Here is a 7500-nt window from a genome sequence, read left to right as displayed (position 1 = left end):
TTACAATAAAAATCAATCAATCAATCAAAAACGGATTTGCCGCCAATTTAGACTTAAATGGGAGGAGGGAGGGGGGGGGGATAAAGCTGTCTTAAGGTGCCGCCAAATACCGGATTTGCCGCTAATTCAGATATGGAAAGATATCCATGATTAAGAACAGTTTGACTTAACAAGAGCATTTGACTACTATACAAACCAACACCCAACTTTACATAAATACAAGAAAAAATAACTCTTTTTTTTATATATAAAGGCACTTTGGAAGTCTGTACTGTATAATAATCAACAATTTTTATTTTAACACAGGGGGGGGGGGGGAGATGTTAGATAATTCTCGTAACATAAGATGTATTGCAAGCTTAAAGACACGTTTCCTTGAGCCAGGACAACGATACCCAGGTTATCTAGTTCCCAGATGGGGGCAAGGTACCCCCAAACTAACCCTCCATAAGCACTGACCCAAGATCTTTAACCGTTACTAAGATAAAACTAACCGTAGCTTAGTTATAAGCCCTCTATACTATGCTATAAGGGCTCTATCTCGCCCCTAAAGGGCAGATTTACATTGTAGACTAGCTTAGTAGACACTTTTGTGTTGTCATATAACACTAAAACCTCTACCAAGTCCATATAGGGTCATAGTAGACTTTCCAGGATAGACGCACATCATAGTTCCCCTAGAAAATACACTATATTTCAAATTTCACTTATAAATGTTTAAAAACATTAAATACCAAATTGACATAATCCATGTTTTTGCTCTCATTTTGGCTAGGATTGAGCTACAGAGAACTTTAGCACGGCAAAATGACCGTCTCAATGAGCCTGACTCCCACAAAAAGTTTGGGTTTGAAATTCCAACTCCTTCTCTGTCGGACCAAGCCGTTTGTGATTTCTTAAGGCTCAATATTTGAAAAAAATCCAAGTTTTTGACCTCATTTTGGCTAGAATTGAGCTACAGAGGACTTTAACACGGCAAAATGACCGTCTCAATGAGCCTGACTCCCATAAAAAATTTGGGGTCGAAATTTTGCCCTCATTTTGGTAAAAAAAAACGTAAAAAAGGAAGTGTGGGGGGGGGGGGGTGCGTTATAAGTGCTCAAATTGAGCAAAATTATGAGCAAAGGATCGGACTATAAATAAGTTTAATCTAAACCATTAAGCCTAACCTAACCTAAGTACACAATAGATGTAGGACCATGGGTAGACTAGGTTAGGTTGCCGCTTAAAAAAAACGCCATTACATTAATTCCCCCAATCAACAAATAGTTATAAATCTTACCAGGACCCATGAGAAGCTACCCTGCAAAGGAGAATATTATCGGTTTAGCAGTTAGTAAGACAGACAGACAAACATCCTGTTATTTTATTATAGGGATTATCCTATTCAAATGATTATTGGGGATGATTCCATTTATGCATTTTGTCATCCTTCTTACTTAATGTAATATAATTATTAAGGGGAGGGGGAAGTTTTGACACATTTGCGTAAACCTGGCACCTAGTCTTTATCTTTAGACTGAGAGGATAGGTTATTAATGATAAAATCATTCTTATATGATGAATTTCACGAAGTTTTAAGATTTTTTGGATAGTCCTACAGGTTCCAGAGCTCCAGGCCTCCAGATGGTCTCTGTACAGGTAAAAATGAAAAAAAAAATTTAAAGTTACAGGTCAACTTATAAAATAAAATATGCATCTTTTTTAATATTATTCACATATTTGAAGAAAAAAGATGCATATTTTATTTTATAAGTTGATTTGTAACTTAAAAAAAAAATTTTTTTCTTCATTTTTACCTGTACAGAGACAGTGCCAGGTTTACGCAAATGTGTCAACCCCCCCCCCCCCTATCATATTCACTTGATTATTGGGAATGATTCCAGTGGTTATTAGGCATAATCCCTGTTTATATATTTAGTGCAAAAACCGGTGAAAACGTTGAGGATGCATTTCTAGAAACTGCAAGAAAAATTTTCCAAAATATCCAGGTAAATGATGATAAACAAAATCACCCCTGTTTTAGATTAAATCATTAGCTACCTAAATAGTTTGGCTACCGCCAGTTGGTAACAAAGCAATAAAAATTCAATAAAAGTACCAAAGTTTACAAGATAGCGTGATTAGAGAATTCTTTGGGTACTGGTATAATTTACAGTCCAATATTCCCTTCCTCTCTGGGTAATCCATAATTCAAAGTAGAATGATGTCTATCTGTCTGTCTGTAAATCATGGGGACATGTTTTAATATTAGTACCCAAAGTTTATAAAATAACGTGGTTATAGAAAAGAGTACCTACCCAAAGTTTTTCCAAAATATCCAGGTAAATTCAATAAAGGGGGACATTCAATAAAAGTACCCAAAGCTTTAGGTTTCTTACACTAGTCCCCAAAGTTATATGATACTGTTTTCTTATTGGATGACTTAACAACTTTGGGGACTTTAACTGAATCTTGATTGGTTGCTTCATTTAGTTTAAATCTATAATAGGTCTGTTTTTGTGGATCATCATTGGGGATGTACATCAATTTATTGGCCATTGGCTTATCCTTTTAGATTCCTGGTTTTAATGGTTGTTGTCTTTCTTCTCTTTTTGATCAGGGATCTAAAGGGATAAGACAATTGGCAATAAATGGCCCAATGATGATACACAAAATTACCCTTTTTGTAGATTAGAATAATTGGTTGAAACTTCAGAACACACTACTTAACGAATCTACCAATCAAATTTCACCCCAAAGTTGTTACCTAAAGAAAATATTATAAAACTTTGGGGACTAGTGGAATAAACAGCCCATTGTCCCCTCTCTCTCTCTGCTTTTTGATACCTAATATACTTAAAAGTAATTTTTTTCTTAGGTCGGAATTTTGATTCATTGGTTCATAAAATTGAGTGTCCAAATGTTTCAACCACTAACAAATACAATTTATCCAAACCCGGAATTTTTCATTCTTTGGATCATAAAATTTAGTGTCCTAATGTTTCAACCACTAACAAATTAATTTATACTAGGATGGAAGTTTAGATTTGAATGCTGCTGAGAGTGGGGTACAACACAAGCCCAGCCAGGCTGGGGGGGCTAAACCCTCCATAACCCCTGGACAAGGTAGAGATAGATAGATAGAGAATTGGATATATAGTTAGATAGATAGATTTCCTGTTAGATAAAGGTCAGAAAAAGCTGTATTTAAAAAGATTTTCCTATGTGAAGAATGGAAAAGCTATTTTTTGCAAGAATTTTCTATTAGAAGGACAGAAAAGCCAGATTTAGCAAGATTTTGCTATGTTACAAGTTCAAACAGTACATTTAACTCTAAATAATTGATAATCTGAATGAACTATGTAAACACTCTTGCAAGTTTTTGCTATGTGAAGGACAGAAAAACTAGGTTTTGTAAGGTGAAGGGAGGCTACTTATGTCCAACATCTTCCAAAAATTTGTTAAGGGAGGAGGCAAGTTATGCCCTTCATCTAACAAATTCTTACTTAAGAGAGGCTACTTTTGTCCTTCATAAGAAGGTGACTTCTGTCCTAATTAAAGAATGACATTGTTTTCCTTCCATGATCCGTAGATAGATGTAGATCGATAGTCAGACAGACATATATACAGACATACATACAGACAGACATACAGACAGACATACTGTACAGACAGACAGACAGACATACAGACATACAGACATAAAGACAGACATACAGACATACAGACAGACAGACAGACAGACATACAAACTGACATACAAACTGACAAACTAACTGACAAACTAACTGACATACAAACTGACAAATAAGCAGGCAAACAGACAGACAGACCAACCAAAAAACTTGCATTAAAACTAAAAAGCCATGATAAATTATTATTGTTGTAGGAGAAAAAACCAGCAAAGAGTCGTGTTCCTGCTGAGAGAAAACAAACACCACCAACACATCCTAAATTATAGAGTAGCTTCGCTACGAGGAAAAAACAAACAGCTGATTTATTTTTTATGTATTTTATAGTATAATGTTTTATAATAAGGGGGGGGATTCCACATAAAGCAATTCATTAAAAATAAGGGGGGAATTCTAGTAGTGGGACCCTCTCCCAGGACCCATGAGATGCAACTATATAAAAGAGAACCATATCGGTTTGGTGGTTCAGCAAGATTCTTTATTTCCTATACACAGTCAGAGATCTTTTTACTTTATTATTAGTGTGTTAATCAAAATTCTGCAATCTAAGTTTGAATGCTTTTTTTTGGAAATACCCCCTTCAAAGTTTTTATTCATAAAATTCTGATAGTTATGAATTTACAGTCCCCCCCCCCCTTTTTTATGAAACAAAGAGACCAAGATGGTATTAAACTCCAGGAGGGAGGGAGGGGACATTGGACTGTCAAATATACTGGTTCCCAAAGTTTCATAGTTCGTTGGATTAAAAACTTTAGATACTTTCAACAAAGAGGACTATCCACGAACCAGAGCAAGTAATTCTAAGCATCTTCCAGCATTGGCCCAAAGTATTGTTTTAGTAAATATGCTAGGTTTATGTTTAATATTTGCTTAATCAACTAAAAAGTTAGGTTTCACCATGGTTTTATATGAAAAAATTTTGAATTGTTTGGTTCAATATCATCGAATGTTTTGATGAGTTCATACTGTTGTTTAAAAGCTTTGACATGAAATAAATTATTGTGATTAAAAATGTATATTTAGAAAAAGTTTTTTTCATATAAAACCATGGTGAAACCCAACTTTTTAGTCAATAAAGCAAATATTAGACATAAGACTAGTATATTCACTAAAAAAAATACTATGGATCAATGCTGGAAGATGCTTAGAATCACTTGCTCTGGTTCGTGGATAGTTCCCTTTTGAGTGGTCGGTTATTTAGCTGATTATATTTTGTATTATCATTTTAGTTGTTTTATTTTTTACATTTCTAGAGAGGAAAAGATATTTTTACTTTAAAATAAATATTTGCTACCTAGTATTGCTATCCAAAAGACTTTCAAGCTTTTTTAGGGTTGGGGGGGGGGGGGTGAAATGATGGGTTTCAAAGGTTTGAGGTTATTTTTTATTTTGAGGGGTTTAAAAAGTTTCAAAGTTAGAGGGGGATAAACCAACCAACCCCCCCCCCCCTTTCACCTTGGACGTTTCCCTCACATTTTAAGTTACATAAATCATTGTGGAGAAATTTTCCCCGAAAATTTTAGTGGCAAAATGATTTTTCATAAGGTAAAATATCTTGGCCCCAAAAAATTGATAGAATACCATGTACAAGTCGGAAATCTAAAGAGGTAAAGTTTCATTCATTGCCTAGTAAGGCAGGGGAAAACGGCCAAACGGTAGTGTAACTTTTTTTCTTTGTATTTGCGACTTTTATCAAGAATTATAGTTATTTATCACATCGTATTATAGATTATTAGGGGCGCAGCCGCTAATTTTAGATTATTTTTATGTATGATTATATTTTGTGATACAAGCATTTGTACAGGACAAGCTACTCTACAAGTAATACGTCTCCGTTAGTCTGTCTGTTTTACTGAGAGTGAGGGGACAATGGGCTATTTATTGCACTAGTCCCCAAACGTTTCAACCAGTAATTTTAATCTACAGAATTTTGTAATTTTGTGCATCATCCCTTCAGATCCCTGGTTTATTTTTTGCTATTATTGAATCGTATTGTCTTATTATTTACATTTCATTAAAAAGTTATAGAAATTTTTCATAAACAAGGATGACAACATCCATAAAGGCGAAGCTCTGAAACGGCAGGACAAACGAACATTAACACTTGTAGAGTATCACATACAAATTTGTTGTTTAAAAAAAGTTAAAAATTGACATGTTTAAAATGGACGTACGGTCATTCTGGTTTTGATTATAGAGTTGCTGCGCTTTCTAGTTGTACATAACTACTACAGGAATCACCATGCACAGTTTGAAATCGATAGGACAAGTCTAACATGCCTAAATTAACGAATAAACGACCCTCATTATAGAAAAGCTTCGCTTTTAAAAAACTTTAAAAATATAAATTTAGGTTAGAATAGTTATTTATCATATTATAGACAGCTTTCCGCGGAAAGTAAAAGTAAAAATTATATGGTTAATTCCAGTTAATTCCAGCCAAAGGCCCGTGGTGAAAAATTTTATGATTTTAGTTTGATATTCGTGGAAAATTGTCTGTAATTAAATGTTTCAGTATAGCTCACTGTACCGGTTCTAATCCAGCGGATATTGATCGGTTTCGAGGCCATACTGGAAGGAAAAACTGTGGTATTATTCCATTTCTTATTATTAAAGGCGAAGCTTTTCTATAATAAGGGTCAGTCCGTTTTTTCGTTAATTTAGGCATGTTATAATTGTCTTATCGATTTCAAACTTTGCATGATGATTCCTGTAGTAGTTGGGTACGATTTAGAAAGCGTAGCAACTTTAATGTTCCTCTGTCATACTGTATTAGAGCTTCGCTTTTATGGATGTTGTCATCCTTGTTTGAGCATGATTTTAATTTCTTATATAATATTAATATATGCCTAATTTTAAAAAATTTAATATGTAAGATAAAAAATAAATTTAAAAATTGATGTTGGTTTCTCTAAATTATTTTAAAGTAAGTATGTAGTGGAAACGTTCTGACACTCAACTCAATGAACCAACCAATGAGAATCCAATAAAAGTTTTACCTTAATTTCTTCATCAATTCCTTCATGGAGATAATTGCAGTATTTGGATCCAGGGAAAAGTGCGGGTACCTGGAGGCATCCTGCCAATATAATAATTATAATAGTATCATAGACAACTTTTGTGTTTTATTACCTATATAAAACAAGGATATCCATTAAGTAGAAAAGCACAAAAAATCGTGGATTTAAAATTTATTTGTTAAAATCAAGAATAGATTTATTGGAGAAAGTCTGGGTCATCCACAAAGACTCTTTGTGGTGGGTGCTCGCCCCTCGTAGTTGTACACAAATATCTCACTAGAACCTGATATCCATAATATTATATCATCCATTATATCAAGTTACGGCCAGGGATCTAAATGGATAAGACAATGTACATCCCCAATGATGACAAGACAAAATTTTTCCTTATGTACAAACCTTTTGACACTTAACTAAATGATGAAACAAATGAAAATTTAGTAAAAGTTGGCAAACTTGTTAAGCCAATGAATATGAGAATGTTATCATATAAATTCAAATTGTCACCAATTGTCTTATCCCTTTAGATCCAGGGAAGGAGGGGACATTGGACAGATATAACGTGTTTTTGGGACAATATATGATAAAGACATATCCAAATTAGTGGTCAGTCTATAAAATGTGCCAACATGGTCTAATGGATTTCAGACTGGTGCATACGATAGGCATTAGATGGACTTATATATATTTGTGTGAAATTCTATGTATGGTATAGAATATGTTTGCAATGGCCGCAGTCTACATGTCTATTTTGGTAAAAATGTCTTGTGTATTATATAAAATACACTTAAATGCATTTAGGGTCT

The 7500-nt window shown here is 34.0% G+C and overlaps 1 long non-coding RNA gene across 5 annotated transcripts in view; it reads left to right on the top strand.

The window, feature by feature from the left end:
- The first annotated feature begins 1857 nt into the window (after positions 1–1857).
- Positions 1858–7500, top strand: part of LOC145307615 (uncharacterized) — an 18508-nt gene continuing 12865 nt past the window's right edge. Inside the window, exons 1-5 of one of the 5 annotated variants that reach the window (XR_013875523.1) lie at positions 1858–1991; positions 3015–3108; positions 3872–4464; positions 4849–4971; positions 5220–6099. This is a non-coding gene — a long non-coding RNA (uncharacterized LOC145307615). Of the gene's footprint in view, positions 1992–3014; positions 3109–3871; positions 6100–7500 lie in introns of those variants that run through there. The other 4 variants (XR_013875521.1, XR_013875519.1, XR_013875522.1 and 1 more) reach the window with 4 other exon arrangements.

The sequence above is a fragment of the Acartia tonsa genome, chromosome 15 (assembly GCF_053477335.1).
Source record: "Acartia tonsa isolate MP-2025a chromosome 15, ASM5347733v1, whole genome shotgun sequence".
Classification (NCBI taxonomy): Eukaryota; Metazoa; Arthropoda; class Copepoda; order Calanoida; family Acartiidae; genus Acartia; species Acartia tonsa.
This window is presented reverse-complemented; position numbering and strand designations above follow the sequence as displayed.